The sequence below is a fragment of the Chlorocebus sabaeus genome, chromosome 5 (assembly GCF_047675955.1).
Source record: "Chlorocebus sabaeus isolate Y175 chromosome 5, mChlSab1.0.hap1, whole genome shotgun sequence".
NCBI classification, from domain to species: domain Eukaryota; kingdom Metazoa; phylum Chordata; class Mammalia; order Primates; family Cercopithecidae; genus Chlorocebus; species Chlorocebus sabaeus.
Genome location: NC_132908.1, coordinates 34,011,413 through 34,030,190, shown reverse-complemented (window position 1 = coordinate 34,030,190; position 18,778 = coordinate 34,011,413).

Sequence of the window (18,778 nt, the reverse complement as noted above, 5' to 3'; positions counted from 1 at the left end):
ATTCCACAAGAACAGCCTTAGCGAAAGGCTTCTTGAAGGGGAAGATGTAACTCTGTGAGATGAATGAACAGAACACAGAGCTGTTTCTCAGAAAGCTTCTTTCCAGTTTTGAACGGAAGATATTTCCTTTTTCACCATAGGCCTCTAAGGGCTTCCAAATATCCCTTTGCCAATTCCACAAGAACAGCCTTAGCGAAAGGCTTCTTGAAGGGAAAGATGTAACTCTGTGAGATGAATTAACAGAACACAGAGCAGTTTCTCAGAAAGCTTCTTTCCAGTTTTGAACGGAAGATATTTCCCTTTTCACCATAGCCCTCTATGGGCTTCCAAATATCCCTTTGCCAATTCCACAAGAACAGCCTTAGCGAAAGGCTTCTTGAAGGGAAAGATGTAACTCTGTGAGATGAATTAACAGAACACAGAGCCGTTTCTCAGAAAGCTTCTTTCCAGTTTTCAACGGAAGTTATTTCCTTTTTCACCATAACCCTCTATGGGCTTCCAAATATCCCTTTGCCAATTCCACAAGAACAGCATTAGCGAAAGGCTTCTTGAAGGGAAAGATGTAACTCTGTGAGATGAATTAACAGAACACAGAGCAGTTTCTCAGAAAGCTTCTTTCCAGTTTTCAACGGAAGTTATTTCCTTTTTCACCATAACCCTCTATGGGCTTCCAAATATCCCTTTGCCAATTCCACAAGAACAGCTTTAGCGAAAGGCTTCTTGAAGGGAAAGATGTAACTCTGTGAGATGAATTAACAGAACACAGAGCAGTTTCTCAGAAAGCTTCTTTCCAGTTTTGAACGGAAGATATTTCCTTTTTCACCATAGCCCTCTATGGGCTTCCAAATATCCCTTTGCCAATTCCACAAGAAAAGCCTTAGCGAAAGGCTTCTTGAAGGGAAAGATGTAACTCTGTGAGATGAATTAAGAGAACACAGAGCAGTTTCTCAGAAAGCTTCTTTCCAGTTTTGAACGGAAGATATTTCCTTTTTCACCATAGCCCTCTATGGGCTTCCAAATATCCCTTTGCCAATTCCACAAGAATAGCCTTAGCGAAAGACTTTTTGAAGGGAAAGATGTAACTCTCTGTGATGAATTAACAGAACACAGAGCAGTTACTCAGAAAGCTTCTTTCCACTTTTGAACTGAAGATATTTCCCTTTTCACCATAGCCCTCTATGGGCTTCCAAATATCCCTTTGCCAATTCCACAAGAACAGCCTTAGCGACAGGCTTCTTGAAGTGAAAGATGTAACTCTGTGAGATGAATTAACAGAACACAGAGCAGTTACTCAGAAAGCTTCTTTCCACTTTTGAACGGAAGATATTTCCTTTTTCACCATAGCCCTCTATGGGCTTCCAAATATCCCTTTGCCAATTCCACAAGAACAGCCTTAGCGAAAGGCTTCTTGAAGGGAAAGATATAACTTTGTGAGATGAATTAACAGAACACAGAGCAGTTTCTCCGACAGCTTCTTTCCACTTTTGATCGGAAGATATTTCCTTTTTCACCATAGCCCTCTATGGGCTTCCAAATATCCCTTTGCCAAGTCCACAAGAAAAGCCTTAGCGAAAGGCTTCTTGAAGGGAAAGATGTAACTCTGTGAGATGAATTAAGAGAACACAGAGCAGTTTCTCAGAAAGCTTCTTTCCAGTTTTGAACGGAAGATATTTCCTTTTTCACCATAGCCCTCTATGGGCTTCCAAATATCCCTTTGCCAATTCCACAAGAACAGCCTTAGCGAAAGGCTTCTTGAAGGGGAAGATGTAACTCTGTGAGATGAATGAACAGAACACAGAGCAGTTTCTCAGAAAGCTTCTTTCCAGTTTTGAACGGAAGATATTTCCTTTTTCACCATAGGCCTCTAAGGGCTTCCAAATATCCCTTTGCCAATTCCACAAGAACAACCTTAGCGAACGGCTTGTTGAAGGGAAAGTTGTAACTCTGTGAGATGAATTAACAGAACACAGAGCAGTTTCTCAGAAAGCTTCTTTCCAGTTTTGAACGGAAGATATTTCCTTTTTCACCATAGCCCTCTATGGGCTTCCAAATATCCCTTTGCCAATTCCACAAGAACAGCCTTAGCGAAAGGCTTCTTGAAGGGAAAGATGTAACTCTGTGAGAAGAATTAAGAGAACACAGAGCAGTTTCTCAGAAAGCTTCTTGCCAGTTTTGAACGGAAGATATTTCCTTTTTCACCATAGCCCTCTATGGGCTTCCAAATATCCCTTTGCCAATTCCACAAGAACAGCCTTAGCGAAAGGCTTCTTGAAGTGAAAGATGTAACTCTGTGAGATGAATAAACAGAACACAGAGCAGTTTCTCAGAAAGCTTCTTTCCAGTTTTGAACGGAAGATATTTCCTTTTTCACCAAAGCCCTCTATGGGCTTCCAAATATCCCTTTGCCAATTCCACAAGAACAGCCTTAGCGAAAGGCTTCTTGAAGGGAAAGATGTAACTCTGTGAGATGAATTAACAGAACACAGAGCAGTTTCTCAGAAAGCTTCTTTCCAGTTTTGAATGGAAGATATTTCCTTTTTCACCATAGCCCTCTAAGGGCTTCCAAATATCAATTGCCAATTCCACAAGAACAGCCTTAGCGAAAGGCTTCTTGAAGGGAAAGATGTAACTCTGTGAGATGAATGAACAAAACACAGAGCAGTTTCTCAGAAAGCTTCTTTCCAGTTTTGAACGGAAGATATTTCCTTTTTCACCATAGCCCTCTATGGGCTTCCAAATATCCCTTTGCCAATTCCACAAGAACAGCCTTAGCGAAAGGCTTCTTGAAGGGGAAGATGTAACTCTGTGAGATGAATGAACAGAACACAGAGCAGTTTCTCAGAAAGCTTCTTTCCAGTTTTGAACGGAAGATATTTCCTTTTTCACCATAGGCCTCTAAGGGCTTCCAAATATCCCTTTGCCAATTCCACAAGAACAACCTTAGCGAACGGCTTGTTGAAAGGAAAGTTGTAACTCTGTGAGATGAATTAACAGAACACAGAGCAGTTTCTCAGAAAGCTTCTTTCCAGTTTTGAACGGAAGATATTTCCTTTTTCACCATAGCCCTCTATGGGCTTCCAAATATCCCTTTGCCAATTCCACAAGAACAGCCTTAGCGAAAGGCTTCTTGAAGGGGAAGATGTAACTCTGTGAGATGAATGAACAGAACACAGAGCAGTTTCTCAGAAAGCTTCTTTCCAGTTTTGAACGGAAGATATTTCCTTTTTCACCATAGGCCTCTAAGGGCTTCCAAATATCCCTTTGCCAATTCCACAAGAACAGCCTTAGCGAAAGGCTTGTTGAAGGGAAAGTTGTAACTGTGTGAGATGAATTAACAGAACACAGAGCAGTTTCTCAGAAAGCTTCTTTACAGTTTTGAACGGAAGATATTTCCTTTTTCATCATAGCCCTCTATGGGCTTCCAAATATCCCTTTGCCAATTCCACAAGAACAGCCTTAGCGAAAGGCTTCTTGAAGGGGAAGATGTAACTCTGTGAGATGAATGAACAGAACACAGAGTAGTTTCTCAGAAAGCTTCTTTCCAGTTTTGAACGGAAGGTATTTCCTTTTTCACCATAGGCCTCTAAGGGCTTCCAAATATCCCTTTGCCAATTCCACAAGAACAGCCTTAGCGAAAGGCTTGTTGAAGGGAATGTTGTAACTGTGTGAGATGAATTAACAGAACACAGAGCAGTTTCTCAGAAAGCTTCTTTCCAGTTTTGAACGGAAGATATTTCCTTTTTCACCATAGCCCTCTATGGGCTTCCAAATATCCCTTTGCCAATTCCACAAGAACAGCCTTAGCGAAAGGCTTCTTGAAGGGGAAGATGTAACTATGTGAGATGAATGAACAGAACACAGAGCAGTTTCTCAGAAAGCTCCTTTCCAGTTTTGAACGGAAGATATTTCCTTTTTCACCATAGGCCTCTAAAGGCTTCCAAATATCCCTTTGCCAATTCCAAAAGAACAGCCTTAGCGAAAGGCTTCTTGAAGGGAAAGATGTAACTCTGTGAGATGAATTAACAGAACACAGAGCAGTTTCTCAGAAAGCTTCTTTCCAGTTTTGAACGGAAGATATTTCCCTTTTCACCATAGCCCTCTATGGGCTTCCAAATATCCCTTTGCCAATTCCACAAGAACAGCCTTAGCGAAAGGCTTCTTGAAGGGAAAGATGTAACTCTGTGAGATGAATTAACAGAACACAGAGCCGTTTCTCAGAAAGCTTCTTTCCAGTTTTCAACGGAAGTTATTTCCTTTTTCACCATAACCCTCTATGGGCTTCCAAATATCCCTTTGCCAATTCCACAAGAACAGCATTAGCGAAAGGCTTCTTGAAGGGAAAGATGTAACTCTGTGAGATGAATTAAGAGAACACAGAGCAGTTTCTCAGAAAGCTTCTTTCCAGTTTTGAACGGAAGATATTTCCTTTTTCACCATAGGCCTCTATGGGCTTCCAAATATCCCTTTGCCAATTCCACAAGAACAGCCTTAGCGAAAGGCTTCTTGAAGGGGAAGATGTAACTCTGTGAGATGAATGAACAGAACACAGAGCAGTTTCTCAGAAAGCTTCTTTCCAGTTTTGAACGGAAGATATTTCCTTTTTCACCATAGGCCTCTAAGGGCTTCCAAATATCCCTTTGCCAATTCCACAAGAACAGCCTTAGCGAAAGGCTTGTTGCAGGGAAAGTTGTAACTGTGTGAGATGAATTAACAGAACACAGAGCAGTTTCTCAGAAAGCTTCTTTCCAGTTTTGAACGGAAGATATTTCCTTTTTCACCATAGCCCTCTATGGGCTTCCAAATATCCCTTTGCCAATTCCACAAGAACAGCCTTAGCGCAAGGCTTCTTGAAGGGAAAGATGTAACTCTGTGAGATGAATTAACAGAACACAGAGCAGTTTCTCAGAAAGCTTCTTTCCAGTTTTCCACGGAAGTTATTTCCTTTTTCACCATAACCCTCTATGGGCTTCCAAATATCCCTTTGCCAATTCCACAAGAACAGCCTTAGCGAAAGGCTTCTTGAAGGGAAAGATGTAACTCTGTGAGATGAATTAACAGAACACAGAGCAGTTTCTCAGAAAGCTTCTTTCCAGTTTTGAATGGAAGATATTTCCTTTTTCACCATAGCCCTCTAAGGGCTTCCAAATATCAATTGCCAATTCCACAAGAACAGCCTTAGCGAAAGGCTTCTTGAAGGGAAAGATGTAACTCTGTGAGATGAATGAACAAAACACAGAGCAGTTTCTCAGAAAGCTTCTTTCCAGTTTTGAACGGAAGATATTTCCTTTTTCACCATAGCCCTCTATGGGCTTCCAAATATCCCTTTGCCAATTCCACAAGAACAGCCTTAGCGAAAGGCTTCTTGAAGGGGAAGATGTAACTCTGTGAGATGAATGAACAGAACACAGAGCAGTTTCTCAGAAAGCTTCTTTCCAGTTTTGAACGGAAGATATTTCCTTTTTCACCATAGGCCTCTAAGGGCTTCCAAATATCCCTTTGCCAATTCCACAAGAACAACCTTAGCGAACGGCTTGTTGAAGGGAAAGTTGTAACTCTGTGAGATGAATTAACAGAACACAGAGCAGTTTCTCAGAAAGCTTCTTTCCAGTTTTGAACGGAAGATATTTCCTTTTTCACCATAGCCCTCTATGGGCTTCCAAATATCCCTTTGCCAATTCCACAAGAACAGCCTTAGCGAAAGGCTTCTTGAAGTGAAAGATGTAACTCTGTGAGAAGAATTAAGAGAACACAGAGCAGATTCTCAGAAAGCTTCTTGCCAGTTTTGAACGGAAGATATTTCCTTTTTCACCATAGCCCTCTATGGGCTTCCAAATATCCCTTTGCCAATTCCACAAGAACAGCCTTAGCGAAAGGCTTCTTGAAGTGAAAGATGTAACTCTGTGAGATGAATTAACAGAACACAGAGCAGTTTCTCAGAAAGCTTCTTTCCAGTTTTGAACGGAAGATATTTCCTTTTTCACCAAAGCCCTCTATGGGCTTCCAAATATCCCTTTGACAATTCCACAAGAACAGCCTTAGCGAAAGGCTTCTTGAAGGGAAAGATGTAACTCTGTGAGATGAATTAACAGAACACAGAGCAGTTTCTCAGAAAGCTTCTTTCCAGTTTTGAACGGAAGATATTTCCTTTTTCACCATAGCCCTCTATGGGCTTCCAAATATCCCTTTGCCAATTCCACAAGAACAGCCTTAGCGAAAGGCTTCTTGAAGGGGAAGATGTAACTCTGTGAGATGAATGAACAGAACACAGAGCAGTTTCTCAGAAAGCTTCTTTCCACTTTTGAACGGAAGATATTTCCTTTTTCACCATAGGCCTCTAAGGGCTTCCAAATATCCCTTTGCCAATTCCACAAGAACAACCTTAGCGAACGGCTTGTTGAAGGGAAAGTTGTAACTCTGTGAGATGAATTAACAGAACACAGAGCAGTTTCTCAGAAAGCTTCTTTCCAGTTTTGAACGGAAGATATTTCCTTTTTCACCATAGCCCTCTATGGGCTTCCAAATATCCCTTTGCCAATTCCACAAGAACAGCCTTAGCGAAAGGCTTCTTGAAGGGGAAGATGTAACTCTGTGAGATGAATGAACAGAACACAGAGCATTTTCTCAGAAAGCTTCTTTCCAGTTTAGAACGGAAGATATTTCCTTTTTCACCATAAGACTCTAAGGGCTTCCAAATATCCCTTTGCCAATTCCACAAGAACAGCCTTAGCGAAAGTCTTCTTGAAGCGGAAGATGTAACTCTGTGAGATGAATGAACAGAACACAGAGTAGTTTCTCAGAAAGCTTCTTTCCAGTTTTGAACGGAAGGTATTTCCTTTTTCACCATAGGCCTCTAAGGGCTTCCAAATATCCCTTTGCCAATTCCACAAGAACAGCCTTAGCGAAAGGCTTGTTGTAGGGAAAGTTGTAACTGTGTGAGATGAATTAACAGAACACAGAGCAGTTTCTCAGAAAGCTTCTTTCCAGTTTTGAACGGAAGATATTTCCTTTTTCACCATAGCCCTCTATGGGCTTCCAAATATCCCTTTGCCAATTCCAAAAGAACAGCCTTAGCGAAAGGCTTCTTGAAGGGGAAGATGTAACTCTGTGAGATGAATGAACAGAACACAGAGCAGTTTCTCAGAAAGCTTCTTTCCACTTTTGAACGGAAGATATTTCCTTTTTCACCATAGCCCTCTATGGGCTTCCAAATATCCCTTTGCCAATTCCACAAGAACAGCCTTAGCGAAAGGCTTCTTGAAGTGAAAGATGTAACTCTGTGAGATGAATTAACAGAACACAGAGCAGTTTCTCAGAAAGCTTCTTTCCAGTTTTGAACGGAAGATATTTCCTTTTTCACCAAAGCCCTCTATGGGCTTCCAAATATCACTTTGCCAATTCCACAAGAACAGCCTTAGCGAAAGGCTTCTTGAAGGGAAAGATGTAACTCTGTGAGATGAATTAACAGAACACAGAGCAGTTTCTCAGAAAGCTTCTTTCCAGTTTTGAACGGAAGATATTTCCTTTTTCACCATAGCCCTCTATGGGCTTCCAAATATCCCTTTGCCAATTCCACAAGAACAGCCTTAGCGAAAGGCTTCTTGAAGGGGAAGATGTAACTCTGTGAGATGAATTAACAGAACACAGAGCAGTTTCTCAGAAAGCTTCTTTCCAGTTTTGAACGGAAGATATTTCCTTTTTCACCATAGCCCTCTATGGGCTTCCAAATATCCCTTTGCCAATTCGAAAAGAACAGCCTTAGCGAAAGGCTTCTTGAAGGGGAAGATGTAACTCTGTGAGATGAATGAACAGAACACAGAGCAGTTTCTCAGAAAGCTTCTTTCCAGTTTTGAACGGAAGATATTTCCTTTTTCACCATAGGCCTCTAAGGGCTTCCAAATATCCCTTTGCCAATTCCACAAGAACAGCCTTAGCGAAAGGCTTGTTGAAGGGAAAGTTGTAACTGTGTGAGATGAATTAACAGAACACAGAGCAGTTTCTCAGAAAGCTTCTTTCCAGTTTTGAACGGAAGATATTTCCTTTTTCACCATAGCCCTCTATGGGCTTCCAAATATCCCTTTGCCAATTCCACAAGAACAGCCTTAGCGAAAGGCTTCTTGAAGGGGAAGATGTAACTCTGTGAGATGAATGAACAGAACACAGAGTAGTTTCTCAGAAAGCTTCTTTCCTGTTTTGAACGGAAGGTATTTCCTTTTTCACCATAGGCCTCTAAGGGCTTCCAAATATCCCTTTGCCAATTCCACAAGAACAGCCTTAGCGAAAGGCTTGTTGAAGGAAAAGTTGTAACTGTGTGAGATGAATTAACAGAACACAGAGCAGTTTCTCAGAAAGCTTCTTTCCAGTTTTGAACGGAAGATATTTCCTTTTTCACCATAGCCCTCTATGGGCTTCCAAATATCCCTTTGCCAATTCCACAAGAACAGCCTTAGCGAAAGGCTTCTTGAAGGGAAAGATGTAACTCTGTGAGATGAATTAATAGAACACAGAGCAGTTTCTCAGAAAGCTTCTTTCCAGTTTTGAACGGAAGATATTTCCCTTTTCAACATAGCCCTCTATGGGCTTCCAAATATCCCTTTGTCAATTCCACAAGAACAGCCTTAGCGAAAGGCTTCTTGAAGGGAAAGATGTAACTCTGTGAGATGAATTAACAGAACACAGAGCCGTTTCTCAGAAAGCTTCTTTCCAGTTTTCAACGGAAGTTATTTCCTTTTTCACCATAACCCTCTATGGGCTTCCAAATATCCCTTTGCCAATTCCACAAGAACAGCATTAGCGAAAGGCTTCTTGAAGGGAAAGATGTAACTCTGTGAGATGAATTAACAGAACACAGAGCAGTTTCTCAGAAAGCTTCTTTCCAGTTTTGAACGGAAGATATTTCCTTTTTCAACATACGCCTCTATGGGCTTCCAAATATCCCTTTGCCAATTCCACAAGAACAGCCTTAGCGAAAGGCTTTTTGAAGGGAACGATGTAACTCTGTGAGATGAATTAACAGAACACAGAGCAGTTTCTCCGACAGCTTCTTTCCACTTTTGAACGGAAGATATTTCCTTTTTCACCATAGCCCTCTATGGGCTTCCAAATATCCCTTTGCCAATTCCACAAGAAAAGCCTTAGCGAAAGGCTTCTTGACGTGAAAGATGTAACTCTGTGAGATGAATTAACAGAACACAGAGCAGTTTCTCAGAAAGCTTCTTTCCAGTTTTGAACGGAAGATATTTCCTTTTTCACCAAAGCCCTCTATGGGCTTCCAAATATCACTTTGCCAATTCCACAAGAACAGCCTTAGCGAAAGGCTTCTTGAAGGGAAAGATGTAACTCTGTGAGATGAATTAACAGAACACAGAGCAGTTTCTCAGAAAGCTTCTTTCCAGTTTTGAACGAAAGATATTTCCTTTTTCACCATAGGCCTCTAAGGGCTTCCAAATATCCCTTTGCCAATTCCACAAGAACAACCTTAGCGAACGGCTTGTTGAAGGGAAAGTTGTAACTCTGTGAGATGAATTAACAGAACACAGAGCAGTTTCTCAGAAAGCTTCTTTCCAGTTTTGAACGGAAGATATTTCCTTTTTCACCATAGCCCTCTATGGGCTTCCAAATATCCCTTTGCCAATTCCACAAGAACAGCCTTTGCGAAAGGCTTCTTGAAGGGGAAGATGTAACTCTGTGAGATGAATGAACAGAACACAGAGCAGTTTCTCAGAAAGCTTCTTTCCAGTTTTGAACGGAATATATTTCCTTTTTCACCATAGGCCTCTAAGGGCTTCCAAATATCCCTTTGCCAATTCCACAAGAACAGCCTTAGCGAAAGGCTTGTTGAAGGGAAAGTTGTAACTGTGTGAGATGAATTAACAGAACACAGAGCAGTTTCTCAGAAAGCTTCTTTCCAGTTTTGAACGGAAGATATTTCCTTTTTCATCATAGCCCTCTATGGGCTTCCAAATATCCCTTTGCCAATTCCACAAGAACAGCCTTAGCGAAAGGCTTCTTGAAGGGGAAGATGTAACTCTGTGAGATGAATGAACAGAACACAGAGCAGTTTCTCAGAAAGCTTCTTTCCACTTTTGAACGGAAGATATTTCCTTTTTCACCATAGCCCTCTATGGGCTTCCAAATATCCCTTTGACAATTCCACAAGAACAGCCTTAGCGAAAGGCTTCTTGAAGTGAAAGATGTAACTCTGTGAGATGAATTAACAGAACACAGAGCAGTTTCTCAGAAAGCTTCTTTCCAGTTTTGAACGGAAGATATTTCCTTTTTCACCAAAGCCCTCTATGGGCTTCCAAATATCACTTTGACAATTGCACAAGAACAGCCTTAGCGAAAGGCTTCTTGAAGGGAAATATGTAACTCTGTGAGATGAATTAACAGAACACAGAGCAGTTTCTCAGAAAGCTTCTTTCCAGTTTTGAACGGAAGATATTTCCTTTTTCACCATAGCCCTCTATGGGCTTCCAAATATCCCTTTGCCAATTCCACAAGAACAGCCTTAGCGAAAGGCTTCTTGAAGGGGAAGATGTAACTCTGTGAGATGAATGAACAGAACACAGAGCAGTTTCTCAGAAAGCTTCTTTCCAGTTTTGAACGGGAGATATTTCCTTTTTCACCATAGGCCTCTAAGGGCTTCCAAATATCCCTTTGCCAATTCCACAAGAACAACCTTAGCGAACGGCTTGTTGAAGGGAAAGTTGTAACTCTGTGAGATGAATTAACAGAACACAGAGCAGTTTCTCAGAAAGCTTCTTTCCAGTTTTGAACGGAAGATATTTCCTTTTTCACCATAGCCCTCTATGGGCTTCCAAATATTCCTTTGCCAATTCCACAAGAACAGCCTTAGCGAAAGGCTTCTTGAAGGGGAAGATGTAAATCTGTGAGATGAATGAACAGAACACAGAGCAGTTTCTCAGAAAGCTTCTTTCCAGTTTTGAACGGAAGATATTTCCTTTTTCACCATAGGCCTCTAAGGGCTTCCAAATATCCCTTTGCCAATTCCACAAGAACAGCCTTAGCGAAAGGCTTCTTGAAGGGAAAGATGTAACTCTGTGAGATGAATTAACAGAACACAGAGCAGTTTCTCAGAAAGCTTCTTTCCAGTTTTGAACGGAAGATATTTCCCTTTTCACCATAGCCCTCTATGGGCTTCCAAATATCCCTTTGCCAATTCCACAAGAACAGCCTTAGCGAAAGGCTTCTTGAAGGGAAAGATGTAACTCTGTGAGATGAATTAACAGAACACAGAGCCGTTTCTCAGAAAGCTTCTTTCCAGTTTTCAACGGAAGTTATTTCCTTTTTCACCATAACCCTCTAAGGGCTTCCAAATATCCCTTTGCCAATTCCACAAGAACAGCATTAGCGAAAGGCTTCTTGAAGGGAAAGATGTAACTCTGTGAGATGAATTAACAGAACACAGAGCAGTTTCTCAGAAAGCTTCTTTCCAGTTTTGAACGGAAGATATTTCCTTTTTCACCATAGGTCTCTATGGGCTTCCAAATATCCCTTTGCCAATTCCACAAGAACAGCCTTAGCGAAAGGCTTTTTGAAGGGAAAGATGTAACTCTGTGAGATGAATTAACAGAACACAGAGCAGTTTCTCCGACAGCTTCTTTCCACTTTTGAACGGAAGATATTTCCTTTTTCACCATAGCCCTCTATGGGCTTCCAAATATCCCTTTGCCAATTCCACAAGAAAAGCCTTAGCGAAAGGCTTCTTGAAGGGAAAGATGTAACTCTGTGAGATGAATTAACAGAACACAGAGCAGTTTCTCAGAAAGCTTCTTTCCAGTATTGAACGGAAGATATTTCCTTTTTAACCATAGCCCTCTATGGGCTTCCAAATATCCCTTTGCCAATTCCACAAGAATAGCCTTAGCGAAAGGCTTTTTGAAGGGAAAGATGTAACTCTCTGTGATGAATTAACAGAACACAGAGCAGTTTCTCAGAAAGCTTCTTTCCAGTTTTGAACGGAAGATATTTCCTTTTTCACCATAGCCCTCTATGGGCTTCCAAATATCCCTTTGCCAATTCCACAAGAACAGCCTTAGCGAAAGGCTTCTTGAAGGGAAAGATGTAACTCTGTGAGAAGAATTAAGAGAACACAGAGCAGTTTCTCAGAAAGCTTCTTTCCAGTTTTGAATGGAAGATATTTCCTTTTTCACCATAGCCCTCTATGGGCTTCCAAATATCCCTTTGCCAATTCCACAAGAACAGCCTTAGCGAAGGGCTTCTTGAAGTGAAAGATGTAACTCTGTGAGATGAATTAACAGAACACAGAGCAGTTTCTCAGAAAGCTTCTTTCCAGTTTTGAACGGAAGATATTTCCTTTTTCACCAAAGCCCTCTATGGGCATCCAAATATCACTTTGCCAATTCCACAAGAACAGCCTTAGCGAAAGGCTTCTTGAAGGGAAAGATGTAACTCTGTGAGATGAATGAACAGAACACAGAGCAGTTTCTCAGAAAGCTTCTTTCCAGTTTTGAACGGAAGATATTTCCTTTTTCACCATAGCCCTCTATGGGCTTCCAAATATCCCTTTGCCAATTCCACAAGAACAGCCTTAGCGAAAGGCTTCTTGAAGGGGAAGATGTAACTCTGTGAGATGAATGAACAGAACACAGAGCAGTTTCTCAGAAAGCTTCTTTCCAGTTTTGAACGGAAGATATTTCCTTTTTCACCATAGGCCTCTAAGGGATTCCAAATATCCCTTTGCCAATTCCACAAGAACAGCCTTAGCGAAAGGCTTGTTGAAGGGAAAGTTGTAACTGTGTGAGATGAATTAACAGAACACAGAGCAGTTTCTCAGAAAGCTTCTTTCCAGTTTTGAACGGAAGATATTTCCTTTTTCACCATAGCCCTCTATGGGCTTCCAAATATCCCTTTGCCAAGTCCACAAGAACAGCCTTAGCGAAAGGCTTCTTGAAGGGGAAGATGTGACTCTGTGAGATGAATGAACAGAACACAGAGCAGTTTCTCAGAAAGCTTCTTTCCAGTTTTGAACGGAAGATATTTCCTTTTTCACCATAGGCCTCTAAGGGCTTCCAAATATCCCTTTGCCAATTCCACAAGAACAGCCTTAGCGAAAGGCTTCTTGAAGGGAAAGATGTAACTCTGTGAGATGAAATATCAGAACACAGAGCAGTTTCTCAGAAAGCTTCTTTCCAGTTTTGAACGGAAGATATTTCCCTTTTCACCATAGCCGTCTATGGGCTTCCAAATATCCCTTTGCCAATTCCACAAGAACAGCCTTAGCGACAGGCTTCTTGAAGTGAAAGATGTAACTCTGTGAGATGAATTAACAGAACACAGAGCAGTTACTCAGAAAGCTTCTTTCCAGTTTTGAACGGAAGATATTTCCTTTTTCACCATAGCCCTCTAAGGGCTTCCAAATATCCCTTTGCCAATTCCACAAGAACAGCCTTAGCGCAAGGCTTCTTGAAGGGAAAGATGTAAGTCTGTGAGATGAATTAACAGAACACAGAGCCGTTTCTCAGAAAACTTCTTTCCAGTTTTCCACGGAAGTTATTTCCTTTTTCACCATAACCCTCTATGGGCTTCCAAATATCCCTTTGCCAATTCCACAAGAACAGCCTTAGCGAAAGGCTTCTTGAAGTGAAAGATGTAACTCTGTGAGATGAATTAACAGAACACAGAGCAGTTTCTCAGAAAGCTTCTTTCCAGTTTTGAACGGAAGATATTTCCTTTTTCACCAAAGCCCTCTATGGGCTTCCAAATATCACTTTGCCAATTCCACAAGAACAGCCTTAGCGAAAGGCTTTTTGAAGGGAAAGATGTAACTCTCTGTGATGAATTAACAGAACACAGAGCAGTTTCTCAGAAAGCTTCTTGCCAGTTTTGAACGGAAGATATTTCCTTTTTCACCATAGCCCTCTATGGGCTTCCAAATATCCCTTTGCCAATTCCACAAGAACAGCCTTAGCGAAAGGCTTCTTGAAGGGAAAGATGTAACTCTGTGAGAAGAATTAAGAGAACACAGAGCAGTTTCTCAGAAAGCTTCTTGCCAGTTTTGAACGAAAGATATTTCCTTTTTCACCATAGCCCTCTATGGGCTTCCAAATATCCCTTTGCCTATTCCACAAGAACAGCCTTAGCGAAAGGCTTCTTGAAGTGAAAGATGTAACTCTGTGAGATGAATTAACAGAACACAGAGCAGTTTCTCAGAAAGCTTCTTTCCAGTTTTGAACGGAAGATATTTCCTTTTTCACCAAAGCCCTCTATGGGCTTCCAAATATCACTTTGCCAATTCCACAAGAACAGCCTTAGCGAAAGGCTTCTTGAAGGGAAAGATGTAACTCTGTGAGATGAATTAACAGAACAGAGAGCAGTTTCTCAGAAAGTTTCTTTCCAGTTTTGAACGGAAGATATTTCCTTTTTCACCATAGCCCTCTAAGGGCTTCCAAATATCAATTGCCAATTCCACAAGAACAGCCTTAGCAAAAGGCTTCTTGAAGGGGAAGATGCAACTCTGTGAGATGAATGAACAGAACACAGAGCAGTTTCTCAGAAAGTTTCTTTCCAGTTTTGAACTGAAGATATTTCCTTTTTCACCATAGGCCCCTAAGGGCTTCCAAATATCCCTTTGCCAATTCCACAAGAACAGCATTAGCGAAAGGCTTCTTGAAGGGAAAGATGTAACTCTGTGAGATGAATTAACAGAACACAGAGCAGTTTCTCAGAAAGCTTCTTTCCAGTTTTGAACGGAAGATATTTCCTTTTTCACCATAGGCCTCTAAGGGCTTCCAAATATCCCTTTGCCAATTCCACAAGAACAGCCTTAGCGAAAGGCTTTTTGAAGGGAAAGATGTAACTCTGTGAGATGAATTAACAGAACACAGAGCAGTTTCTCCGACAGCTTTTTTCCACTTTTGAACGGAAGATATTTCCTTTTTCACAATAGCCCTCTATGGGCTTCGAAATATCCCTTTGCCAATTCCACAAGAAAAGCCTTAGCGAAAGGCTTCTTGAAGTGAAAGATGTAACTCTGTGAGATGAATTAACAGAACACAGAGCAGTTTCTCAGAAAGCTTCTTTCCAGTTTTGAACGGAAGATATTTCCTTTTTCACCAAAGCCCTCTATGGGCTTCCAAATATCACTTTGCCAATTCCACAAGAACAGCCTTAGCGAAAGGCTTCTTGAAGGGAAAGATGTAACTCTGTGAGATGAATGAACAGAACACAGAGCAGTGTCTCAGAAAGCTTCTTTAAAGTTTTGAACGGAAGATATTTCCTTTTTCACCATAGGCCTCTAAGGGCTTCCAAATATCCCTTTGCCAATTCCACAAGAACAACCTTAGCGAACGGCTTGTTGAAGGGAAAGTTGTAACTCTGTGAGATGAATTAACAGAACACAGAGCAGTTTCTCAGAACGCTTCTTTCCAGTTTTGAACGGAAGATATTTCCTTTTTCAACAAAGCCCTCTATGGGCTTCCAAATATCCCTTTGCCAATTCCACAAGAACAGCCTTAGCGAAAGGCTTCTTGAAGGGGAAGATGTAACTCTGTGAGATGAATGAACAGAACACAGAGCAGTTTCTCAGAAAGCTTCTTTCCAGTTTTGAACGGAAGATATTTCCTTTTTCACCATAGGCCTCTAAGGGCTTCCAAATATCCCTTTGCCAATTCCACAAGAACAGCCTTAGCGAAAGGCTTCTTGAAGGGAAAGATGTAACTCTGTGAGATGAATTAACAGAACACAGAGCAGTTTCTCAGAAAGCTTCTTTCCAGTTTTGAACGGAAGATATTTCCCTTTTCACCATAGCCCTCTATGGGCTTCCAAATATCCCTTTGCCAATTCCACAAGAACAGCCTTAGCGAAAGGCTTCTTGAAGGGAAAGATGTAACTCTGTGAGATGAATTAACAGAACACAGAGCCGTTTCTCAGAAAGCTTCTTTCCAGTTTTCAACGGAAGTTATTTCCTTTTTCACCATAACCCTCTATGGGCTTCCAAATATCCCTTTGCCAATTCCACAAGAACAGCATTAGCGAAAGGCTTCTTGAAGGGAAAGACGTAACTCTGGGAGATGAATTAACAGAACACAGAGCAGTTTCTCAGAAAGCTTCTTTCCAGTTTTGAACGGAAGATATTTCCTTTTTCACCATAGGTCTCTATGGGCTTCCAAATATCCCTTTGCCAATTCCACAAGAACAGCCTTAGCGAAAGGCTTTTTGAAGGGAAAGATGTAACTCTGTGAGATGAATTAACAGAACACAGAGCAGTTTCTCCGACAGCTTCTTTCCACTTTTGAACGGAAGATATTTCCTTTTTCACCATAGCCCTCTATGGGCTTCCAAATATCCCTTTGCCAATTCCACAAGAAAAGCCTTAGCGAAAGGCTTCTTGAAGGGAAAGATGTAACTCTGTGAGATGAATTAAGAGAACACAGAGCAGTTTCTCAGAAAGCTTCTTTCTAGTATTGAACGTAAGATATTTCCCTTTTCACCATAGCCCTCTATGGGCTTCCAAATATCCCTTTGCCAATTCCACAAGAACAGCCTTAGCGACAGGCTTCTTGAAGTGAAAGATGTAACTCTGTCAGATGAATTAACAGAACACAGAGCAGTTACTCAGAAAGCTTCTTTCCACTTTTGAACGGAAGATATTTCCTTTTTCACCATAGCCCTCTAAGGGCTTCCAAATATTCCTTTGCCAATTCCACAAGAACAGCTTAGCGAAAGGCTTCTTCAAGGGAAAGATGTAACTCTGTGAGATGAATTAACAGAACACAGAGCCGTTTCTCAGAAAGCTTCTTTCCAGTTTTCAACGGAAGTTATTTCCTTTTTCACCATAACCCTCTATGGGCTTCCAAATATCCCTTTGCCAATTCCAGAAGAACAGCATTAGCGAAAGGCTTCTTGAAGGGGAAGATGTAACTCTGTGAGATGAATGAACAGAACACAGAGCAGTTTCTCAGAAAGCTTCTTTCCAGTTTTGAACGGAAGATATTTCCTTTTTCACCATAGCCCTCTATGGGCTTCCAAATATCCCTTTGCCAATTCCACAAGAACAGCCTTAGCGAAAGGCTTCTTGAAGGGGAAGATGTAACTCTGTGAGATGAATGAACAGAACACAGAGCAGTTTCTCAGAAAGCTTCTTTCCAGTTTTGAACGGAAGATATTTCCTTTTTCACCATAGGCCTCTAAGGGATTCCAAATATCCCTTTGCCAATTCCACAAGAACAGCCTTAGCGAAAGGCTTCTTGAAGGGAAAGATGTAACTCTGTGAGATGAATTAACAGAACACAGAGCAGTTTCTCAGAAAGCTTCTTTCCAGTTTTGAACGGAAGATATTTCCCTTTTCACCATAGCCCTCTATGGGCTTCCAAATATCCCTTTGCCAATTCCACAAGAACAGCCTTAGCGAAAGGCTTCTTGAAGGGAAAGATGTAACTCTGTGAGATGAATTAACAGAACACAGAGCCGTTTCTCAGAAAGCTTCTTTCCAGTTTTCAACGGAAGTTATTTCCTTTTTCACCATAACCCTCTATGGGCTTCCAAATATCCCTTTGCCAATTCCACAAGAACAGCATTAGCGAAAGGCTTCTTGAAGGGAAAGATGTAACTCTGTGAGATGAATTAACAGAACACAGAGCAGTTTCTCAGAAAGCTTCTTTCCAGTTTTGAACGGAAGATATTTCCTTTTTCACCATAGGTCTCTATGGGCTTCCAAATATCCCTTTGCCAATTCCACAAGAACAGCCTTAGCGAAAGGCTTTTTGAAGGGAAAGATGTAACTCTGTGAGATGAATTAACAGAACACAGAGCAGTTTCTCCGACAGCTTCTTTCCACTTTTGAACGGAAGATATTTCCTTTTTCACCATAGCCCTCTATGGGCTTCCAAATATCCCTTTGCCAATTCCACAAGAAAAGCCTTAGCGAAAGGCTTCTTGAAGGGAAAGATGTAACTCTGTGAGATGAATTAAGAGAACACAGAGCAGTTTCTCAGAAAGCTTCTTTCCAGTATTGAACGGAAGATATTTCCTTTTTCACCATAGCCCTCTATGGGCTTCCAAATATCCCTTTGCCAATTCCACAAGAATAGCCTTAGCGAAAGGCTTTTTGAAGGGAAAGATGTAACTCTCTGTGATGAATTAACAGAACACAGAGCAGTTTCTCAGAAAGCTTCTTTCCAGTTTTGAACGGAAGATATTTCCTTTTTCACCATAGCCCTCTATGGGCTTCCAAATATCCCTTTGCCAATTCCACAAGAACAGCCTTAGCGAAAGGCTTCTTGAAGGGAAAGATGTAACTCTGTGAGATGAATTAACAGAACACAGAGCAGTTTCTCAGAAAGCTTCTTTCCAGTTTTGAACGGAAGATATTTCCTTTTTCACCAAAGCCCTCTATGGGCTTCCAAATATCACTTTGCCAATTCCACAAGAACAGCCTTAGCGAAAGGCTTCTTGAAGGGAAAGATGTAACTCTGTGAGATGAATGAACAGAACACAGAGCAGTTTCTCAGAAAGCTTCTTTCCAGTTTTGACGGAAGATATTTCCTTTTTCACCATAGCCCTCTATGGGTTTCCAAATATCCCTTTGCCAATTCCACAAGAACAGCCTTAGCGAAAGGCTTCTTGAAGGGGAAGATGTAACTCTGTGAGATGAATGAACAGAACACAGAGCAGTTTCTCAGAAAGCTTCTTTCCAGTTTTGAACGGAAGATATTTCCTTTTTCACCATAGGCCTCTAAGGGCTTCCAAATATCCCTTTGCCAATTCCAGAAGAACAGCCTTAGCGAAAGGCTTCTTG